This window comes from Anser brachyrhynchus (genome assembly GCF_964034855.1).
Source record: "Anser brachyrhynchus genome assembly, chromosome: 25".
NCBI classification, from domain to species: domain Eukaryota; kingdom Metazoa; phylum Chordata; class Aves; order Anseriformes; family Anatidae; genus Anser; species Anser brachyrhynchus.
The window spans coordinates 1,006,976-1,030,401 of NC_137718.1; the positions used below are offsets into that span (position 1 = coordinate 1,006,976).

Consider the following 23,426-nt stretch of genomic DNA (forward strand, 5'->3'; position numbering starts at 1 on the left):
AGCCAAACAGAGGCAACCCTTTGTAGTGTCTATTTATACCGAAGTGCCAGCAGCTGGAAACAGGAGCTTCCCACCGCGATAAAGGGGCGAACCGAGCACACCTGTGCTGGGGGCATCAGCAGGAAAACAGCTTTGGACAGCGGAGGAAGGGAACAGAGAATGGGAAATCAATGGCGAGTTGAGGCCAGAGAGAGCAATTAGGCCTGGGAGCCCTGCCGCTCACTGAGACAGGAGCGAGTTTTTAAGCATGTGTGAACCAGATTTGTGCGCTTACACAGGGCTGAAAATCTGCCAGACAAGGCAGTTTAACAGCATTGCCACTTATAGGGAGAAAAACCTAAGCCTCAGTGCATTTGCAAACAGACTCAAGGGACCCGATTTTCTTCCCCTGCTGGGATAAGCCCAAAGCAGCAGTTCTGAAGTTGTGGGAATTGCACGGGAAGAAACAGAGGGGAAGGGATGACTGCAGCTGGCAACGAGCACAGAGTGGAATGAGCTGTCAGGGCTCAAAGGTGTTCAGCAAATAAAATAAAATAAAATAAAAAAAATAGGCAGAAATACCAGGACTGACATTAACTTTCATGCTTGCTCTCCCTTCCAGCAGGTATTTGCTGTAGGAAGAGAACATTTTGGTCATTGTTTTTTTGTGGAAATCCTGAGGTCCATGTTTTAGAACAAAAGGCAAATGGAAACACTGACAAAACCCATTTCTAATTCACAACAAAACATTCCCCTGAATACATAAGCTCGGAGTCTGATTTCTCACAAGCTTGTCACTGCCATCACCCACATCTGCCCTCCATCTCCTAATCTGGAGAACCATCCACCTTTCCATATTCAAATCCTTCCTAATAAGCTAATTTCTCCCACGAGACACGGTTTATTATAGATGCAGCAGGCTGTTAACCCTGCCTCTGCACAACTCTCCGTCACCCTTCCCAGCGCCTCCCTGGCGCCGTGCCCTCGGGTGCGTCCAGCCCCACGGTGACGGGACGGGAGCTGCTCAGGGCTCTGAGCATCCCGCGGGTCCCACGCACCCCCAGCGCTGTGGCTAACACGAGTCTGCCCATGTGTGTGTGCCCGCAGGGGTGGCGGGGCTGGCAGCGAGTGTCCAGCTGTGCACAGAGCCCCTCCTGCAGGCACGCTATTTATTTATTAGTTATTTACCTGCTCTGGGGCAATTATTGCCTGCCCTGCGCGGCACAAGCATGAGCTGGGGCCGCCTGGACAGGTGGTGGCTCTGGGGCACAGTGGCACTGCCCCTGAGCTCCAATGCAATTTTGTCGGGTTTACAAGGGGACAGGGTGACAAGATGGGATGTGCCAGATGGGACGCTCATTTCCCAGTCACACCAGACTGGGAGTTGTGGTCTGAGTTTCCCACACAGGTGATTAAAAGCCCCTCTTTCAACCACCTTCAGCTTTCATCCCTTAATGTCTATACATGTAGGTGTCTAGATGTCTCAATCTATACTTTCCTCTCTCATTCCTATATGTGCTGACCTTTCCTCATGCCCACTGACAAACACAAAGCAGACCTGCCTCTGAGTCTATAAAGAAGATAACAAAAGCTGGTGCAGAAGGCTTGCATTTCAACGTTTTTGTGGGAGAAAGGCAGCAGGAGAGGCAGCCCTGTGTTTTCCAGCTACCCAGATCTAAATATTTATAAGTGACTTTTGAGAATGCCTGACCTTCTCGAACCCCTTCTGATGAGCTGCCACCAGGCTCAGCGCGGGAGCAGGGGGGGCACCGTGGAAATTACCGGCACGGCCCCGCGGGGCTGGGGAGCAGCTGGGACGTGAGCCGGGGAGCGGCCCCTGCGACGGGCACGCTGAACGGGGAACAGCACGCCTGCAATGCCAGTTGCAGATTCAATTAGAAATTTCACTGAAATTTCAAATTATGGCCTTTTTTTTAAGTGACAGAATTATGCTGTGTTAGAGAGAAAGTGACAGGTAATTTGGGACACTAAGGATTTCTTGGACTCGGTAGTTAATAGGGAGTTTAGCACCAATTCCTCTGTAATTTGCACTTCTGAGAAACCACGTTATTATAAAGTCAGAAATCCCGAGCACTTTCAACTCCGGATCTGCCATACTGAGGATGACCAGGAATGGAGACGGCCTGCGCCCACAGGTCACCCATTTCAATATCTGAGGCTGGGTGGCTTCCAAATGCGGCCGCTCCAATTGAGGAGCTGAAAATTGGAGGTGACATTCAGAAGTCTCTGAAAATTATAACCCTGACTTCCTCCTTGAAAAGCTTATCTGAATCCTAGCTTATCCTTTGATGAGGTTACTGAAAAAGCATTCTGTTCCTAGTACTTGAAAGATAACAGGCAATATACGGCACACTTCTCCCTGGGGGGAAAACACTATCGAACATGCTGAGCATGGGACGCTAATTAAATGGTCTGAATTATGCTGGACATTAAGGTCCTGGGGTGGCTTGGGTTAACCCCTTCCTGTCCTCGTACACACGGAGCTCTTGTTCAGGCAGAGGACTCCTGTGAGGAGCTGTGGATGAGCAGCCTCAAGGAGCCCCCGAGACTTTCATTAGCTAAATAAATTGCCTCCGGAGACCAAACCCACTTTACTTCTGGAGAGACACTGAGCGGAGGCCCTGGCTAATCCTGTCCATTGGAAAAGTTGTGGCAGTGTTTAAATTTTTGCTTAAATTTAAGCAAATGCTTGGGTTTCTTGGATTCTAATGGATGTTAAACCCATAGCTATGACCAAACATCTTCATGAGCTTGAGGAAGGAAAGCAAAGTGAGTGGAGAAAGAAATACTGTCATATCAAAGAAAAATGGCAAATTCAGTAATGCTTAATGGGCTGGCAAAAAGGCTATGAAAATTGACCCAACTCTATTTGTGAGGGAAAATAATGTGCCTACTTTAAAAACTAGAGAAGCAATCGCAGCTCAGAAGGGGGCAGGGAGAAGGAAAGAAAATGCACTAAAATACAAGATACTATGGTAAAATCAGTGCTAATTGCCAGGAGCCAAAGTTCTTCCCTTGCAGCAGTGGCCATAGGAGGAAGCAGCTCTCGTGAAGGTGAACGTCTCATGAGGGCAGTGTCTTCCTGACATGCCTCTCTCGAAGGGCACCCTGCTGCCACGGGCTCATCCCCAAATAACAGCAAACTGGCACAGCGTGGATCTGGGCACGAATTCGGGGAGGGATGGTGGCAGGGAAAAGCTATTCCTGCAGTTTAGCATTTTAATAATAGTAAATTATGCTTTACACAAAGCCTCCTCATAACCCTCTAACATGCGTTCAAGATGCAGAGTGTCATTGCTTCCTCACCTAGAGGCCTGCAGCAGCAGGGCCGTACAAGACGTGCCTTTATGCCACCCATCCTCAGGCAAAGGCTGCAAATCTCTGGACTTGTGGCAGCCGGAATTACAGCATTATTTTGCTTTACTTTCAACTTTAAATAACTTATGACGATTCAATACCCAATGTAAGACGGAAACAAGGTTTGAAATGTATGAATTATTGGTTACTGAGTGAAAAGCAACTTGCGATAGAGGTTTTCATGACAAGCTGCTGAATGGGTCAATCTCTGTGCAAACATTTGGTATGATTAGTAGACAAGTGCAATCCTGGAGTGCAGAGGGCTTGTTTCCAAATAAAGGAAACTTTGCCTCCAAAGCTCTCGACAGTGCTTGGGCTTTGTGTGCGAGAGTGGTCATTTCATGGGCATTTCAGAGAAGACAAAATTGAAAGGTTCCAAACCACAAAGGAAAGCACAAAGAGAAAATTGCACAAAATTAGAAACTTTTAAGGCAGAGTTTGAATTTGTACCAATCAAACTGTGCTGGGGGAAGTCCTCTGAGAATGCGGAAAGTAGCTCTGGCAGGATTATGAAGTCGGCCCCAGGGATGCTGGCATCTCGCATCACGAAGGGTTTGGATTGGGCTCCAGCGTGGGCTGAGGACCACGCTGCTGCCTGCAGATGGCCGCAAAGGCACAATCCACATCCCATCAAATGCCTCATTTAAAAATATCGGAGCACCATGAGCAGTTGTTTCCCTGCTTTGTCACCACCAGAAGCCACTTTTTGTGTGTCCCTGGCAGGAGCACCAAAGCTCCCCCTGCAGCCGTCCCACGGGCAACTCTCCCCACCCTGGGGACAGCTCACCTGGACGCGCCAGCGCTGCTTCTCTTCTGATGACTTTGTGGCTGAAAAAGCAGACAAAGGGAACAAAAATATTTTAATGGCATAATTCATTTTAAAATTAGCTCTCTCTTAATGCTGCCCCACCCTCCGAAATGCCGATAATTGTTTTCTGGTTCCCTGCCACATTTCCAGCCAGTGCCTTCAGCACTTCAGGCACCGCTGTGTAAGATTAGCCGGGAAGTGTTCTGAGAGCCTTACATCAAAGGGATTGAAAAACTATAAATTTAGCAGAATGTATTATACAGGTGGGGGAAAAATTGAAGTTCTGTTAAAAAAGCAGAGCTCATTTCACCCTGTTCTGGGGCAGGGCTCAAGGCAGTTAATGTGTCTCTGGGGAAAGGCTCCAGAGCACTACCACTCAAACAGCCGCAAGCCTGGAAAATGGGGGAAGAGCAACAGGTGGGAGAAGTCCCCCAGTCCCCTGAAAATGGGGAAAAGCACGCTTTTTCAGCAGGTGGTGGGAAGCCTCGGGTGGCCAGCATGTGTCAAGTCAAAGGTGAGGCTTCTGGTGCAGCTTGGATCATTGCACCTCCACCAGCAGGCTCCTGGATTTGGCTCCTGAGACGTCCTGTGCAGGCAAGGGAGCCCCAAGGGCAGGGGCAGGGCAGGATGGGGACAGCTTTTTGTGCCCTTCTGTGTCCAGAGGCTCTGCTGCCCGCACGGAGCGCTGGGGTCGCTGATCCACCGTGCACGAGGGGCAGCGCAGGAGGGTACGAGCAGGGGCAGCATCGGGTGGGCACCCAAGGGGAGCTCCCCCCGCAATGCCTCCTGCAGCCACCTGCAAAGTGAAGACGGAGGGGAGAAGATGAAAAACGAGGAGGAAAAGATGAAGCTAGGAGGATCAAAGGTTAGGAAAATGTTTTGTGAATTGCCCGTGACAAGCTGCCATCCTTAATAAACCTCTCCCCGCTCGCCCCAGCCCCCGGCCGCACGCTGCCGGCGTTGCCTGCTGCGCTACGTGGGCTCACAACGGCACGGTCGCTGGCGGCGCTTGTGCTGGCCGTGGTGGCCAAAACAACAAAGCCAAGCAGCACTTGGGGGAAATTCTTCAAAGGGCCCTCGCCTCAAAAACGTTGAACATTATTTCCATGGGCCCTTAAACAGAATAATTCATTAGTCAGCTAAGAACAATCAATATCGCGCTCCAACAATTTATACACTGACTCTGTTTACCCAGTAGACCCTCTTTGATAATATTATTTATGATTCTAAATAACTCCATCGGTGTTCAATAGAGCTGGGAGGCACCTAGGGGACCGGGGCACAATCAAATTATGAAGACATATGGTTTACTCAGCGCTGGAAATGTTCAACTGCATTTCATTGCTGTTAGTCCTGCCGCAGCACCTTCCCCAATCACTTATACAACCTTCTTAATATCGTTTGCTGTAAGGGAACACTTCTTCAGGGAGAGGGCTCTTACGCAGCTGACTGAGGGATGTGGCTGTAAAGGGAATTTTATTGTGGCTATTTCTGCATTCTCGGCGCTGAAGGACACGCCAGGCGGCTCGATGCATCCCAGGCCGCGGCGGCAATTAAACCTCTGCCTTGCTGGGGCTTCGTGGAGGCGAGGGGGGGACAGGACGGAGGCTGCAGGCACCCGGCCCTGCCTGACGGGCACACAGCACTGTGCTCCACAGCTCCTGCCTGTATTTATGCTCAATGCGTATACTATGCACATTTTAATAAAGTGCTTCTGATATACCCACAAACTGGCCAAATGCTGAGTCATTATTATCGACAGAACATTGCATAAGTACTCTGCCAAGCGTCCTCTGGGCTTTGAGGGTGTATAAAGCTAACGCTGGTGCTATATTGCTCTATAAACTCTAGTCCTCCCCGCAGAGAAACAATAATTAATCAGACGATGCATGATATGTAACAAATTAAAAAGATAAAACTTCCCAACAAAAATTATGGGACTAGAGAGACGCGGGCTATGCGTTGCAGCAAGCTGTCCCTGGCATCCCATTTCCCTCCCTCTGTTGACATATAACTTACAAAGGCCGAATCCTGCAAGCACTACAAAGCATCAAACCCTGCCGCTCTCAGGCTCCACCGTAGCAAAACACTGAAGCACGTTTATCTGAGGCACCGAGCTGCCTGGCCGATGTCAGCACATCCTCGGGGCTTGCAGGATAAGGCCGCAGGGCAGCAGGCGAGTGCAGGCGCTGCTGCTCGTGCTGGGGAAGGCAGCAGAGCTCTCTATAAGGGGGCAGATGAAAGTCGGCGCTTTCTGCTTTTGAACACATCCTGAAAACATTTCTCAGCAGCAATCATGCTTGTTCGCAGCTAACAAATAGCCAAGGCTATAAAATAAAGTGAGAACAGTTACCACTGTGGAAATATAATCTCTGAGAAAATCCCACTAGAGTAATAATTAAAACAGATACTGAAGACTCTGACAACCCTGGATTTATTTTGGGTTTTAAGCTATTTCTGCTATGCAATTTCCTTTTGAAAAATCAGCATCTCCTTTCCATAGCAGATTCAGATATTTCAGTATCTGTTCCCCACCCCCAACCCCCGAAGTGCAATGGAAAACTAAACAGGGACATTTACTCTGGAATGGAAAGACGAGACATTTTTTACTTGGAAATGTCAGGTTTTTTTTTCACTTTCATTTTCACATGCAAATTTGCACTTTTGTTGAGACCCTGTTTTATACTGGGAAAACGTTTAGGTGGAAAATTTCCAGCCAGCCCCTGTAATTACCCAGGATGTATGGCATGCAGCAGCCTTCTCCCTACTGCTCCTAAAACAGTAACAACGGGAACATCTCTTTGTATTTGCCAGCTGAGGATGATTAAGAAAGAAGCCAGTAGGGGGCCAATATATATTTTTTTCTTATTTAAAACATTTGGAAATAACCTATCATCATGCATTCGGGCACACGGCTTGGCTCTTCCTCTGCTCCTTCCCATCACAGCTCCTCTCTCCCCTCCCGAGCTTCCCAGACGGACTGCTGCACGCAGCTCTGGGAGCCGCTTTCATCCCCAGTCTGCAGAGCAGACACGTCGGTAACAGCCATTGATTGCACCGGCGGTCAGCAGGAGAGCCAGGGTCTAACTGTAAAGTCCTCTCTGGGCGGCCAGCCGGGTAAGATCCCTGGGCAGCAGTGCTGCTGCTGACCAAACAGTGAGCGCTGCCAGCCTCGGGCTCGTGCCTCTCCTCCATCCCCGCGTCATGCGCCCATCGCCCCGCCAGCACTGCTGGGTGGTGCTGCTGGCGGCCCCAGGCCCTCTGCTTGCTGAGCTCCCTGCTGAACAAACTCACAGGCAAAACGTGTCAGGGGTCATCACTGATTGCAAACAAATAGATAAAAAAATAATGAAACGAGACAGGCTCTGGGAGCGTGTTCCAACTCCCTCTCCCTTCCCGCTGCTCTCTCTTGCCTTCCCTTTCACACTCCTTGCTCTCTCCAGACTTCCCCGATTAGCCAAGGGCCCCGCTGTCCGGGCAATCGCCACCCCAGGAGCTGCCTGTGCAGCACCTTGCCTCCTTCCCCAGCCCCGGGGCACCTGGCAGTTTTTGGGGTAGCTGTCAGCAGAGGCTTGGTGTGGCAGTGTAGTTGTGTCACCCCTCCAGTACCTCCTGCGCAGGAGGCACTTCTCTATCTGCTTATTGCTCCTTAGCCAGCCCCTTCCTTTCAGTGAGCAAAGCCCCAGGTGATGCACACCGGCACGCTGCGCCTCCCGATGGGCCCGCTCACAGCCGCTGATGGGGACCAGGTCCTGCTCCCGTCCTCCTGAAGGTGTGCCTTAACAGCACGCCGGGTACTATACTTCTTATTCCTCCTGCTTAATACCCCGAACTCTTTAAATGGTGCTGAGTCTAACTGAGTGGTGGATAAACATTAGTTTCACAGCTCACAAAGCAGAACTGCCGGCTACTGCCAGTCTAGACGTAATGAGTTCCTCCCGGGGCCCCTGGGAGCGTTTAGAGTGGGCTCTTCTTTACCCAAGCTGCCAGTCAAGCTGGTACCAGGGGGGAAGAAGCGCCGTTAATCTCTTTCCCACCATCCCATCCATAGCTGAAATCCCTTCGAGCATGTAACAGTTTTATTTTAATGTGCCGTCCTGGCGGCGCGCGGACAGGAGTGGCGTGGGCAGCCCGCACACAGCCCGCACGCAGGCTCCTGCGCCTGCCGCTGCCACCCCGGCTGGAGGCTGGGCTTCAGGGGCTGCCATGAGCCGGCAGGACGGAGCAAACGGCAAGGGAAAAGTCTCTCCTGTTCTACTTTTCATCCAGACTGGTGTTGTCACCTCCACAGATATTCCTTAATTAACAGCAGATTGCTGTTCTGTGGAGAGAGACTAATTTAGCGCCCGGAAGAGAAGCAAAGAAAGTTTGCTTGGCAGCCGGTCGCCAGTGGCCAGAGACATCTCCCACTGTGCCGTGCTTTCACTGGGACTCTAAATCATTTGTCAGGAGCTTTTCCCAAGCGGCCAGAGTGAATCAGCTAATGAAGATGATGTCAGGCAGACTTCGAGGCATCCCAGCGGCCCGGCCAGCTGCTGCCCAGTCCCTCGTGTCCCCCTCTGGAAGGTGACACACTGCTCGGTCCCACCTCTGCTTTCCTGCTCCCACCACAACAACAACCCACAGCGAAATCAAGACAAGCAACGCCATCAGTTGTCATCACTTAATGCCATGGGGACAGTTTCAGGAGGAAAAGGATTTGCTGCTCCCCCTCCCCTGGGTCTGGGATGTTACTTCCAGGCGAGGTGACCTGGGATGGATCCTAGGCTCCAGGCTGGGGAGGTCCCCACCAGCAGCACCACCTCATGCAATGCCTGCACATCTCTGGAGCTATTTACAGCTGCTAGTTTCTGCAATTGTGCAGCCATGAGGCTGGACGGCCCCAGCCTCCACTGCCCCCATTTGGGAGCATCCCCAGGCTGGGATGCACTTGTGTGCTCCTGCTGCACGCACGCACAAGCTCACACCTGCTAACAAACACACAGTGACAGCACATGCAGGTGCCTACATCCCGCAGGAGATGCACTGGCTCCCGGCTGAGAGGTGAAAGGAGCCACACGTAGGATTTATCTATTGCTTCTCTGCAGGCCTCTTCCCAGAACAGGTTGGACATATGAGATGGAGAATGAGAAAGAGTCACTGCTAGGCCCTTTCCAAAAGCCTGATGGACTGCCTGCCAAACACTAAATATATCCAAGCTCCGTATGTCAGCCCAGGGCTGCTGCTCCCACATCCTCCACGTCAGCAGAGCAGCAAAAGCAAAAGCGAGCTCTAATCCGCAGAGATGGGCAGGGTGCCAGAGTGGACTTTTCCATCCCTAATCTCCAAGACGATGGACACCTGTGCCTCTCCTCTCTGCCTGGCCGTATTTAGCAGCTGTAATTATATCCTTTCAATCTCTGTATAAATAACTGGAATTCCGGGTAAAGTGTTGGTTTGCTTGATTTACATCCCCAGTAAGTCAATAAGGTTGCAACAAGGATAAATCAAGGCAGAACTGCATACTCAGATGATCTGAGAGGAAGAAAGAGAAACTTCTGCTCCCCTCTCTCTCCCATTACTCATGCTTGTTTATAAAGTGGCTAGGATAGTTTTGGCATTAAATAAACATTATGTGATTGCTAGAATATTTCATCATTGCCCTAAGTGCCCACAGAGGGTTGCGGGAAGGAGGCACTTGTTTTTCCAGACTACTTCTGTTTTCAGGCCACCAAGAGCAGGGCTATAAGGGCAGGCTGACAAACTGAGGCTGCTGAGGGGGGCAAAGCCCCTTCTCCTCACCCCCGCCCGCTGCCCAGCCTCCCTGCCTCCAGCTGCTGATTTGGGCTGAATTTTTGTCAGGACCTGAGGAGAGGTGGGGAGCGAGCTCCAATTCCCCTGCCCTGCTCCTTAAAGCTGCTCATCTCCAGGGCTCCCAGGAATTCCTCCTTGGAGCAACCTTGCTTTTTTCTTTGCAAAACAGAAGCTCGTGGAAGTCAGGGAGCTTTTGCGAGGCCCTGGAGCCCTGCTGTCGCTTCCTCTCCTCCATCCTTCTCCTCCAACTCCCCGGAGGTGGGAGCATGCCCTCCTGCTGTCCCACCCACCCCAGCTGCCCTCGCCTGCGTGCTACCCAATACCCCAGCCCCAGGCACCATAACAAATGTTTTCACATCAAACCAGAGCTAGACATTCATCAATACTCCAGTCCTTGGCTGAGGGGAATGTGAAAACAAATCCCCACCTTGCCACTGATTTGCAGAGTTGTTAGTCTCAAGCTAGACCATAAATCGGTGCATATGAGCAGGCAGCAAGAGGGGAACATTAGCTGGTGAAACAGCAGCACTCTGCGGTGAATGAAAAATCATTCCCCACCCCATGCCCTTCCAAGAGCAGCACCCATCGCAGCCCGGGCTGGAAATGGAGAGGCCATCACCCCCCAAGGGAGCTGGCAGCAGGGCTGTGGGGCTGGGGTGCCTGCCAGCCTGCTTTGTCCTTGCACCCGGGGAGCGCTGCTGGGCTGCGCCTCGGTGCCATTTCACACCGGTATGCGCTTTGGAAGGGACTGGCTGAGCCAGGTAGAGGCAGGGAAAAGCCATGGCATTAACTGCGGTGTCTGCATCATCGGACAGCAGGCTGCATGGTGGGGTGTGCGATGGTAGATGGACGAGTCTGTCCTGGATGTTTTTCAAGTGGAGATTAACCACTGAGTAGGTTCTTTTTATTTAAGATGCCATATGTCTCTTCCCTCTAAATATCTCTTCCATCAGATACTGCTGTGATTCCCAGTCTGCCTTCCAGCCCTGCTTTTCAGCCACTATTCCAAACACTTCATAAAATCACATTAAATCAGGGATGGAAAATACTTTGAAGACTCCTTCTGTCCAGTCTCCTGCTATATATGTCAGGCCCAAATGTACACACAGCTGCTTCGTCCACTCTGATTCAAAACCTCTCCACTAATAGAGTTTTCAGGCTCGTGCGTTTGTGACTTCCCCATTAGAGCTGCAGGGGCTTCTCCTGGGGCAGGGTCCTACCCGCTCCCTCCCCCTGCCCCACACCATCCTGCTGCTACCCTCGCTCTGCATCTCTGCTCAGCCTCTCCTTCCCAAAGCGATCATTAGCTAGGTGGAATCAAGGGCCCTAAAGGTCACTACACAATACACATTGTCACTGTCTCTTAATGGATTTTTCTGACGCGTGATTATTTCTGAAGCAGCGCGTGTGCCGCCAGCGAGCTGCAGGTAGCGGCGGCGACCAGGAAGCTGAGAGGGGCCACAAGCAAAGGGCCTGGGCAGCCAAATGTTGGCATTCAGTGACAAAGGTTTCACTAGTGAGACATTTAATTACCTGGAGAACTTCATTTCCCACTTCATGGGAAAAAACGTGAGCAAGGACACCGGATGCTCAGAGCTGCACTCACACAGAGGATGGGCCAGCACGCTGGAGCAGCAGGCTGTGAGCGGAGGCAGCTTTTTGTCTGGGGGCAGAAGCCTGCTCTGGCTTGGTGACTTATTTGATTACACTGTGAATTCTCTTCTCCATCTGTGAAATGGGGATGGCAACACCAGCCTTTTCCCCTGCTGTGAGTTTCAATATATCAAGGACTTTGAGGCACTTAATACTATGTAAATGGGAGACATATCAGCTGTGCCTCAGATAAATGAATTTCACTTAGATTGATGGGTGTGAAGCACTTCCAAAATTAGGCCTATTCTTCTTAAATCAAACAGTTTCCCCAAGCCAGTTCAGCTCCATTGATGTAGAGGAAGTCATCAAGATGCAATTCATCATCAGGTTCAATAAAATACCCTCAATAGACTGACCCACCATGTGCTGCCTCTTCTTTACAGTGCAAGTAAAAGTTTGGTCAAACGTACACGGAACATGACTCTCAATCTCTGCAAGCAGCATCACTTGGTCTGCAAACCCTGGACATGCTCTTGACTGGACTAAAAGCACATTAAAGTGTCTTACACAGAGCTGGGAGCATCGCCTGCATATGCAGGGTCATATTCACAGTGTTTATGGATCAGTGGATTTGAACTGCAAAACACTGCTTTCCCCAAATATTTGCCTGATCATCTTAGCCTTCACGGCTGAATGGGAAACAAATCAAACCTGGGTACTTCTGTGACCCCTGCCTCACTACTACAGGTCTCTGCTACTCTTCTGCAACCTAAGGTAGAGGACAGGCACTATTTCTGGGCACTAGGGCTGAAAAAGCAGTGCACAGTAACTGGAGTGCCTGCTCTAATGTTTAGGCTGAACTCTATTTATGACATTAAGTGCTCTATAACAGTATAGATAATGTCATAAACCTCATTTCATTCGGTTAGCAAACAGTAAATCCATCTCACACATAGAAACATCACTGTGAAACTGCAGGTAGCTGAGTAATGTTGTGGTAAACCACCCCGAGCTGTTAACTACAGCTTTATGTTCGCATACATGTTGGTACTATAATTTCTCTACGAGGCAGCGCTCAGCCCTGGCACCAGGTGTGAAATCTCCCCATCCCATGAACAGACACTGCAGCCCGGGGCGGGGGGGGGCTCACACCAGCATGACCAGGGAGTGGGGGGCACGCCAGACCCCGGGGCTGCAGCTCCCCCCCCCCCCCCGAAAACGAAGTGCCTCCCAGCTGAAAGCACCCGTATGTTGTTTATACGTGGAGCAGCTCAGCTCTCTCCAACTTTTTTAACTGCAGATAATCAGCAAAGCTGGGCAAATAATTTAGCACGTATAATTTATTCTATGAATTTTGATTCTTTGCCCACAAGCTGCTCATGCTTCTCACAGAGGTCCTATGAAATTATTCAGAGGAACTGGTGCCTTGGCCTATAGCTTGTTCAGCCGGCTGACAGCAAGCGTTTGACACCCCCAGCACTGCCATGCTGCCTGCTTGGTTTGCTCCAATTAGGTGCCTCTATCATCCGGTATCTCTTCTGCTCATAGCCTGGAAGAAAACTGACCTTAGGGGACACTTCCAGTGGTCGAAGCATTGCAATAGAACCCTTACCTGGGTGCCCAGGACAGCCATTTCCAGTCCCTCGTACGGAACCAGGCATCGTGGTAGACTAGGTACAGCAACTGGTTAGCTGAGTAATCATCGAAATATGGTCACATCATCCATATGTTTGTATCAAAATGCCCCACACTGTCATTAAATGAAACTAAATATACACAGGAACAGCAGTAAGCACAGCTGTGATGTTTTTACCCATTGGCAGTGGAAGGAGATGTTGCTGCAGCCTCACGCCTAACTGCAGTGCCAGTTACCAAGCTTTCCTGTACTTATATTTAAGCTGCGAATTAAATGGCATCTGTTTGGGGCTGTTTTTCCTGTGCCACCACGCTGCACTTCTCCCCCACACAGCAGAGCATTGCCACAGGCTGGGCAGAACCAGGCACAACCACCGGCAGGGGCTAAGAACTGTGCAGTTTGCAACCCCAGGAGCAGCACTGAGGCTACAGAGGCAGGAAAAGGGCTTCGAGGCACCTGGCAGGGCTCGGAGCAGGTTGCAGCATCCTCCTTGGTCGCGCTTCTTCTCCCGAGAGAAGTCACTTGTCTGCTCCCTGCTGCACGGCAGCACAGAGCACGCATCTGTTGCGATCGCTCAGCGTAGCCCTGGCGCTCATCTCCAACTTTAGCTCTGACTTCAAAGTTCAAGAGCGTTGAGCAACATAAAGTAGTGTATAATTCCAAGCTTTGGGAAATACCTATTTCAAGTTTGCTAAAAACTATTTTCACGGTGGCAGACTAGTTTGTTCCTGCCCGACTAACATGCTAATTGCAACAGGGGTTTACAGCCATCATCACACGGTGTTGTCTGTGTGTGTGACAGGCAGTAAAATAGTGAACATAACTTCCCAGTAACAATGCTTCCAAGGTGGGAGTTGATATGTTTGTAAAAACTGCCATATCAATGTCTGATTGTAAATTATCCTACTGGCTCTTTAGGAATGTCTTGATTGTTACCATTCCCAGCCACAGGGAATTCAGATGGCAGCCACCCCACGGACACCCTCCGTCCCCTTTCTTTATCACCTAAACATTGTGATCCTGTCTGCAGGAAGAGCTATGGCCCTTGAAGTTAGACGTGCCTGCCAAGAAAAATGTTGATTTTCTTTCTCCACCTACATTCAGTTATCTGATTAATTCAACGCAAGGAGCAAGGAATTAAGCTATTTTTTTTTTAAGCTCAATACAGAAATATTGATGTAGAAAAATACAGTGGCTGTTAGAGCTGTCTTGTGACCAAGACAGCCTTAAAATGTGTTTTAGCCTGACTTGGCATGCTAGCTTTTAGGAGCTAAGCGGAGAAGTGAACTAATCCGAGGTCTTAATGAATAATGTTCAAATCCAACTTCCATTTTCAAATGCGTCCATACGTTAGAGAATGACTCACAAGGTGTTTGTTGTGTGGCGGAAGAACAGACGAACTGGGAAGGGTATTTTTATGTGTTTGTGAATCATAGTATATGATATTTTCCTCCACTGTGCTTCTCTGCCCTAACAGTTTTCTGCAATGAAATCCATTCAGCTGTACTGGAAATGTAGGCACTTTATAGAAAATCTTTAATAGTGCTAGCACAAATGGATGGCTCTTATTTCCTCCCTGCAAAGTGGCGATTTGCAAAACCACTGCCAACAAATATTTACCCCCCTCCCCCAAGCCATTAAATAAAGCCTAATGGAAATGCCTCCCGGCACACGCCACCAAGACAGATGTGCCTCGCAGGCAGCACCCCACCGGCGTGGGCACCCCAGGGGGCACGCAGCACCCACACACCTGCAGCCTGGCTGCAAGCTCAGGAAGGCAAGAACCACTCATCTGCATAGCCAGATGCATACGTGAACACAGACACGAAAGGCGTTGGATGATGCATGGGTGCACATCCCTGCAGTTTCCCACTGCAGGGATCAATATGGAAACTCACACTCACCAACGCACATCAACACGGACATGTGAACGCATGGCTACACCAGTACCAGCATCCATACAAATGCATGCAGAGAGACAGGAAAATGCATAGATCATTTCCAACACTTTCCATCCTGGCTACAGTGCCTGTTTATTTTCTGGTACACTCGTCTTGCTGGAATTTTTAACATTTAATTAGTTGAGCCAGCTGCTTTCGCTTTACAAAGGGCTGCTTAGTTTTGTCTTGTTCTAAATGTGTTTCTTTTGTTAGCAGGATCAATACACGCTCTGGCCGAGCTGCAGAGCCCAGTCCTCCAGAACCCACCACTGTTTATCTGCTGCATTGTGCTCCAGACCAGGGGTCAGGTATAGGCTGCTAGCTGCAGGCTTTGCACGGGCGGTGTCAGCCAAGCCAGCCTGGACTCCAGCCTGGGCTTGGAGAACAAAGCACGGAGCTGCAATATGTTTCCTCTTCATCCTTCTCCACTGAATCGGAGCTGAGAGCGACCTTACACTCTGCAGATTATTGTCCCTTGGAAACAGGACGAAAACCGAAGGATTCACTAAGTAGAAGAAAGATTTCTGCCCAGTCGTGGTGGGGCGTGGATCCTGCTCCCCTGGCAAGGGGATTCTCACCAGCTGGAGCATAATCACTGCCCGTGTGGATGAAAGATGCTGAATTTTTATCAACAGAGCTCAAAGTCCCCCCTAGGAACAGACCACGGGAGAGCTCTCTGGTTACAAGTCCCCACCAGGCAGCTACAAAGGCTCTGTGAGCAGACACATCAGCTGGAGCCGCGCTGGCTCGGCACCGCCAGCCTCTCCAGGCCAAGCAAGGCAGCTGGGCGAAGGCATATCCATCCCTCCCCGAGGTCCAGCGGGGATGCTGGGCCCTGCAGGAGCTGGGCATTTGGGTCTGTAATTAAGGACAGGCACAGGTCAGCTGCTGAGCATCCCCAGAGAGGCTGCTTCCCCCATGAGCACATGCTCAGCAGAGGGCTGGGGCACAGCTACAGCGTGGCCCCGGAGAGGGAACCCCGTGCGGCTGCAGAGCCTTGGCTTTGCAAAGCTAGTTATATCGGGACCCTCATCCGAGATCAAATCACCAGCAGTGGAGCTGCACGCTGACTACCAATGTTCCATCAAGTGGCGTGCGCTCCGAGCACGGCGCCTGCTTTATGCAGAGCACAGCGGCTCCAGGCACTGCCCTGTCCCTTTCGCGATGCAGCACACATCTCGTCCAGCAGCCGAGCTGCTGATCTCCCTGGGCACTTCGGCAGCCTATGCAAAACCCTCTGGGGAAATACGGCGCATCTGGGGCATGTCAGGAAAGGAACAAGAGTTCCCTTTTGTAGGGCTACAAGGTATTGCTGGCACTCATTACACTTCTGTTAGCGGAGAGGCCAAAACTGCAGAGCCTAGAGAGGAGGTGTCACGCCAGCACAGGGAAGGGCTTGTTCAGACAGTGGTGCAGATGGGAAACAGGCACGACCAGCCCCACAAGCCCTGTACGAGCAAAAGGATGCTGTGAAAAGCCCATCAGCTTTTCACACATGCACAGGCATATCTGACATCCACTGCTGCCGCAGGCTGAGCCCAGCAAGGCAGCGATGGTCCCTAACAGGCCAGCGAGGAGCTGGTGCCGCGCTCGGCTCTGCCGCAGGCTCCTGACAGAGCAGCGGGCAAGGGGAAGCTGCAGATTCACAAGCAGCACAAACCAAAGAGCTCCCCTGCTCCCCGCACAGGCTGCAGTGCCCCGAGGTCTGCTCTGACTTGTCTCAACCCTGGAAGGAGGTCATGGCCTGTCCTTAAATCTTTTGCTGAATTACCAGGCAGGCATGCAGCCTTTAACTATTTTCTAGCCACTGAAGACAGTCACAAGCTACATTTATTTTTTTCCAGATGATCATGCATGCTATGGGTGTAAGATAAACAGTGTGAAATCCAGGAAAGATACTCTGATGACAGGCTGTTTGAAGTACGACATCGCACCCTTTCCCAGAGCAGCATCCTCCCTCTCCAGAGTGGCTCTGCAGCATTAACTCGGCTTCAAGGCTGACTTTCACATCACCTTTCCTTGATTTTGGGTAAGGTCAGTCTTTCCTTTTGGTCTTTCAAGTCTGGGTTTTGCCTCGCTTGCTTTGTCTACTCTGCATGCCCACATTCTCTTTCTAGTCCTAGCCTCTGTAGCTCTTGGAATTACTTTGGGTTAATCACTTCAGTAGGTTCCTTCCTGTCCCAGGTCCCTCTCCCCACTCTTTCCATCAGATTTGGGAAGCTCCCTGCTGAAGGAGCGAGGACAAACAGTTACAGCACCACCGTGCTCCCCATCCCCTGGCAGCTCTACCCCGTGCTGCTGCTAATTCAGCGCTGGCAGAGATTAGGAGAGAAGCGCCGGCCCCATTAAGGTGGCTGAAAAAGAGTCCATTGATTTCAGGGGAGCTGGGATTTCAGCCTGATTATCTCTATCGCTCATGAAAATACTTCTAAGGAGTTTGCCTTTGGAAAAGGGCAGATTGCCTCAAATGTCAGGTGTTAGCAAAGCATTTCTGCATCCCTAGACAGACTCCCTTCCCCAGCTTCAAATGGCACAAAAGGACCCCTGTGCTATTCTATTCAGACCAGATGAGAGCTCATCCCTTTAAAGGCGAGAGAAGTTTGCCTGAAAATACACACATGAACTTCTTTTTTCAATAGTTCTAATAATGTTTTTTCTCCCAGGAAATAAATTTTTAATTGTTCTTATTCTTCCATATCACCTTTGAAAAGGATTTGCTTTTTCATTGAAAGTCCAAGATAGAACACTTAAAAGTTTTCAATTTTCAGGCCCATACGAGCCTATCACTTCTGACATAAACAAACAAAGCCTGAACATGTTTAATGAAACAGTTTGGGCTTTAAAAATGAATGCTTTTTTTTTGCTCAAAAAGCCATTTGTATCTCCAATCCCAAAGACATTTTCCCCAAACCCATTTAATCCAGCTCTAAAAATCTTTTCTTCGAGAGAGGTGTAATAGACACTTGCTCACCAGGCTGGATTTGCCTTCCTCCTCATTAGAGCTACCAGAAGCGAGCCCTGTGCTCGGGAGGGAAATGAATCCGCTACCAGCTGCTCAAGATAGCGGAGGGAGCGTGGCGCTTATCGCAGGTTAGTCCTCTGATAAAAGAACAAAAGTAGAGCTCAGCAAACGATATCTAGCAAACAATAATGTGCACTTTTTCCCTCTATTTCCCTTTTCCAGTTGTCAATAAGCAAAACTTTATCATCTTCCCCAGCACGCTTGTCCCAGTAATTGCATAGCTGACCCCAGACGGGGATTTCGGCCCTGGACACCGTGGCTCTCCCAGGCACCCCTCCAGCACCAGGCTTTGGTTGAAAACCCTTCTCTTTATGAGCTTCAAATTCATTTCTAGCAGGCACTAACATAAAAACTGCTGTCCATGCAGTTGTTCCTGCCAGCAAACTCATTAGCAGAGATATTCATTGAGAATGAGCATAAAGGAGAAATGAACTCAGCCGCTCAGGCTCTGCCGGCTGCTGCTCCCCGAGCAGAGGGGCAGCCGTGCGGACACGCACACCCCTGCTTGCACAACACCCCGCTCACACCTGCCTGAGCTCCTCGCACCCTTTGTGATATCTCGCTCTCAGCCTGGGCTGCTTCAGGGAATGCCAAAGCTCTGCCACAAAACTGCTGATTTTGCAGAGCTCCAGCTCAAGCTAGGGAGCTTCTGGCCGCAAGGCTTCAATAACAACATTCACTTGGAGGTTGGCACCCAGCACAAAGTCACGTCTGCACCTAAACCACCCCCAGGCTGCTGGGCTTGGGCTCTGGTAGGAGATGTCCACATCTCCGGCCTGATACAGAAATGCAAAACGAGGGAACGCTCACTGCTCACGGTGCCCAGCTTGCAGTGGGGTATCCAGTTTGGGGAGATGCTGATACCAGGTCTCCTGCAGAGGAGCAGAGCACATTTCTGTACCTGCAAAGCTTCAACCTTTTTGAAACAGCCAGACTTCATTGCCAGGCAGCTTGGTAGCTCTGGGCATGTGTGAGCCCCCTGCAAGGAGGAACACTCACCCCCTGCTTCCCCAGCCCCGCACCCTTCCCTACCTGGCAGCTCCGCAGGCTCCTGGGGAGCGCCCAGCACCTCACCAGCCCCTACAGCTGGGACAAACCCACTGGAGAAGAGGAGGAGGAAGCACCAAGAGCTTCTTTATCACGGGGACCACCCCTCGTTAAACACCCCCTGTACAGCCTCAGCTGCTCCCAGTGCCCTGGCTGGTGCAGGCGGCTCCCCGATGGGCGCAGCTGGGCACGCACCCTTGCTCTGCCCGTGCTGGGTGAGGGGCTCCGTGTGGGGCTCCGTGCAGGGCTGCGGGGCTCCGTGCGGGGCTGTGGGGCTCCAGTCCTCCCCCAACCCAGCTCTGCGGGCTCTGCCTGCCTGCTGCAGCCTGAGGGTGGTCCCTTCGCTGCCGCAGGGCTACCCCCGAGGGGAACTCCTCCAGTGCTGAGCTCCGGCACCAGCATTGGGAACGTGGTTTACAGTTCTTCACTGAAAGAAAAACAAAAGAGCGTTAAAATCGAGTGGAAACAAAGACAAGAGGGTTTGGAGGGTCTGACTTATGAGGAGACATAAAGGAACATAACATATAGGCCTGTAAAAGAGTAAAGGGGCAGAGGGGAGATGTGAAGGATATGAGAAAGCTATACAAATAATAGTAATAATAAAAATAATGTTATTTATAAATTGCTCACTCAAGAGCATGGAGGGACCCAAGCAGACAATTAAAACACAATAATAATAAACAATAATAATTAAAATCTCATAAAACACATCGTAGGAAAAGGAAGCAAAATATTCTAAAGCTCATGAAATCCTGCAGAGGACATAAAATAAAGGCAAGGGGGAAAACTTGTCTGAGGTTGACCGAGAATATATCACAACCAGTAATGGGTTTCTGCCAAGGGAAAGGGGATGGGGAGAAGAGAGGCTGAGACTAGACAGAAAGGCAAAGACCACTGTGGTTAGGGCCATGGGCGGTGGCAGGACAGCACACAGCTCGTTATGCTCAGCAGCCCCAAGTGCTGGGTGCAGAAGGGTGCTGGGGGTGCTGGCACAGCCCTGAGCACCACCGTGGGCAGGCACGGGCACTGCCCTCCCCATCGGGAGCCTGCGAGTGTGCCAAGCCACATCACAAGCTGATTTTCAGGGAACTGTTCGTGGCTATTGTGAATCATTTGCTTTCGGATAGTGTCTAATCTGCTAGTTTTTCACCAAATATTGGATCACATTCCAGGAAACAGTGGGCATCAAATCTGAACCCAGCAGGATGCCTTTAAATGATGTTGTACTGGTGCGTTCTGTCATGTCGTCCCAAACTTCAGCGCGGCGCAGGCTGGCAGGGGGATAACACGTCCTGATTAGGAACTGAAAGACAAGTGCAAGCTCTCACTCTCTTTCTCCGTGCACTTGTATGTGTACGCGTGCTCAGATCCTCACTGTATATTCTGTGGAGACAGGAGCTGGAGATCAGGGTAGTCTAAAATGCAGCATGACTGCAGCACATACAAGCAGGAGCGCACCAGAATGCCTCTGACAAGTTACACCAATTATATACCAGTTATTTGTCACATCTGTTAACTCATCAGTTTGCATTTCAGGCATGAGACTACGTCTAAAGATAAGACAGCAACAAGAAAGTGGGGCAGACTGACGGTGCAGAAGGGTGATGTTTATGAGGCCTTGCCCAGCACCAGCTCTGCCCGCCCTAGGATGATGCACCATAAATATGCATGCAGCATGGCAACAGGGTATCGCTGCATTTTGACATGTATTATATGTTGGAATAACTCAGAAGGATTTCTGCTCAGTATAATAATGAGCGCACCCGGTAATAGCCAGCTCCAGGAGAGGAGACAAATCTGGAGTTACTGCACCTGCAGTTTAATAGTTGGAGAATTGTGATCTTAGAAAAACAGTTTGCCCTAACGACATTACCCATACAGTGAAAGCCTCTTGTCTCGTTTAAGCTGGCTGTGGGAGATGTTTGCAGCCAGAAGACTCTCAGAAAGGATACGTTTTCTGACAGTGAGAAGGTCACCCAGACCGAGAGCAGTGCTGTGTGCTTCTGCTGCATTGAAATTTCCGTGCCCTCAATTCAGCATCGTGATAGCAGACGAGCATTAGGGACAGGGAGGCCAGCCAAGAAAATGCTTTTCTGATGGGCTTCAGAGCCAGGAGCTGCAGGGAAGCATCAGGGAGGGACCCGCACCCCAGAATCGGGGGGCACTGAGCAGCGGCTGCTGCCCCTGCTGGGGAAGGGGTACCTGCCTCCCCAGTCTGGGGGGCTGTGGCTTCTGTGCAGGAGGAAAATCCCTCATCCCTTGCTTTCCTGCATCCCAAGCGTGCCAGCAGGATGTGGCAGGAAGGGCAGAGGCCGTGTCCAGCGGCACTGCCTGGGGGTGAGTGTCACGAGTCGGCAAAGCCAGGCTGGGAAGAGCTCGGTGGAGGCTCTGCACATCCCTTGCCGTGGTCGGAGGCTGTGATTCATTACCCTCCAGCTCTCCCAAGGTGGCTTTGAATCAAGGGTGACTGGTGTTGAGTTTAATTACATAGAAACACATTATTTGACGGGTGCACTGGTCTGCCGGGGGTGGCATCTTGCCCTGGCAGCAGCCAGTGTCCTGCCCTTCAGCGGGAGGTGACACCGCAACCTCTGTGGGCACCGGGCAGCCCCGTGCGGCAGGGGGACCCTTCCTGACCCGCAGAGCCATTAGCTCGTCACCTCCAGCATGAGAGATGATTAGCCCTCTGTCTTCTATGCACGGTTACAAATGTTATTATTAATCATAAAATTACGCAGCTCCTCTAAATCCAGCTACATTTAACTTGGTGACCTCTGATGGCTGCAGCTCTGCAGGCTGCCAGCGTGCCAGGTGAGGACCACGCGCGCTGCTCTCTGCTCTACACCCATCCGACCTCAACCCCCCTGGCCCTGTGATGCAGGGAACGTTTGCCTTTCATCTTCCTCCTCCTCCCCTGAAGACCTCGGGGCGATGCCTGCCCGAGGCCAGCCCTGCTCTCACCAGGGCGCGTGGCCGGGAGCAGGGCGGACGCAGACAAGGCGAGGATGTTTCCAGATGAACCTGGGTCTCTCGCTGCTCCCAAGGTAAACAAACAGATTGTTGTCGAGGGTTTTTAATTTCCTCTGCCACGGAGCTGCTGCGCGTCTTTTATACGGAGAGCGAGCCTTTAAAGACTTTGGGAAGCAATTCCAACATTTTCTATAGGCGCGGGGAGATAATTGAATGCTTTCAAAGACCACTGCATGGCAGGGAAAGTTCAATTTTTGCAGCGTGGTGCATCCTGCACTGACTGAGTTTTATGCTTTGGCAACGCTCCCCTTCTTTTTTTTTATTTCCTAGAAGCTGAATTACTCTCGGTGTTTTTCTGCGGCTTCTCTCTGATGAAGCACTTAGGGCTGAGAAGCAAAAACAAACTAAAAGTAAACCAAGACCCTTGCCATAAGATAAATAAATAAATAGACACAAGCAGAGACTTCTCTGCCTCCTCTGAGAGGGAGGCGAAGGCATCTGCTCCACTCGCGGCACCGATAGGCAGAAAGTCTCTCTGCCGAGCTATTTTTAGTCCTAACATTGCAGAACAAGAAGCAGCTCCAGGCAATTTTCTTTTTCTCTCTTTTTTTTTTTCTCCTCTCTTTTTTTTCAAATTTATTCATTCAGAGACAGAACAAAAGTGGTGTTTCGGGAGGAGGGGGGGGGGGGTCTCTGCGTGTCCTCAGTGCTTGCTTGCAGTGCGATTAGCTCGGGCAGGGAGCTGGCACCTGCCGGGGCTGCTCCTGGGACATGGAGAGGGCTCGTCCCGTGGGTGCATCCCTGCTCTGGTCCCCAGCGTGGCCGCCAAGCATCGCCCCTTGTGCCAACATGTGCCCCCTGTTCAGGGTGTGCTTGCACTGCTTTGGGTCTGCAGTCCTGTGCCCTGGTGCTGGGCTCAGCCGCGGGCACCGTCCTGGCTGCTCCCAGCCGTGGTGCCCCAGCAGAGGCTGTACGGAATTGTGGCCTCATAGCCTGTAAATTGAGATATGTTTCTCTTTCTGGGATAAAGGAGAGAACAGTGGTGTTTTTCACGCAGTAAAATAAATATGTCCTTGTTAATGCATATCCCTTTGGAGGAAGCAGCAGGTGGAAATGTTCGGGTGAAGGTTACCGGCAGACTGGAATTTAAAAGCAGCCAGCACCGAAGCAAAATACCTCCCTCTTCAAGCTTCCTGTTGCTTGCGAAGGGCAGTGGGGATGCAGAAGATTTGCAGGGGAATTCAGCTCTTATGTTCACTC

General features: G+C 50.8%; 1 long non-coding RNA gene across 1 annotated transcript; it reads right to left on the reverse strand.

The window, feature by feature from the left end:
* Positions 1-14,532: 14,532 nt before the first annotated feature.
* Positions 14,533-21,021, reverse strand: LOC308182807. The gene is made up of 4 exons (XR_013942096.1): positions 19,182-21,021; positions 18,960-19,021; positions 18,099-18,226; positions 14,533-15,985 (listed from the first exon to the last, which is right to left on the reverse strand). It is a non-coding gene; the product is annotated as an uncharacterized lncRNA (long non-coding RNA).
* Positions 21,022-23,426: the final 2,405 nt, after the last annotated feature.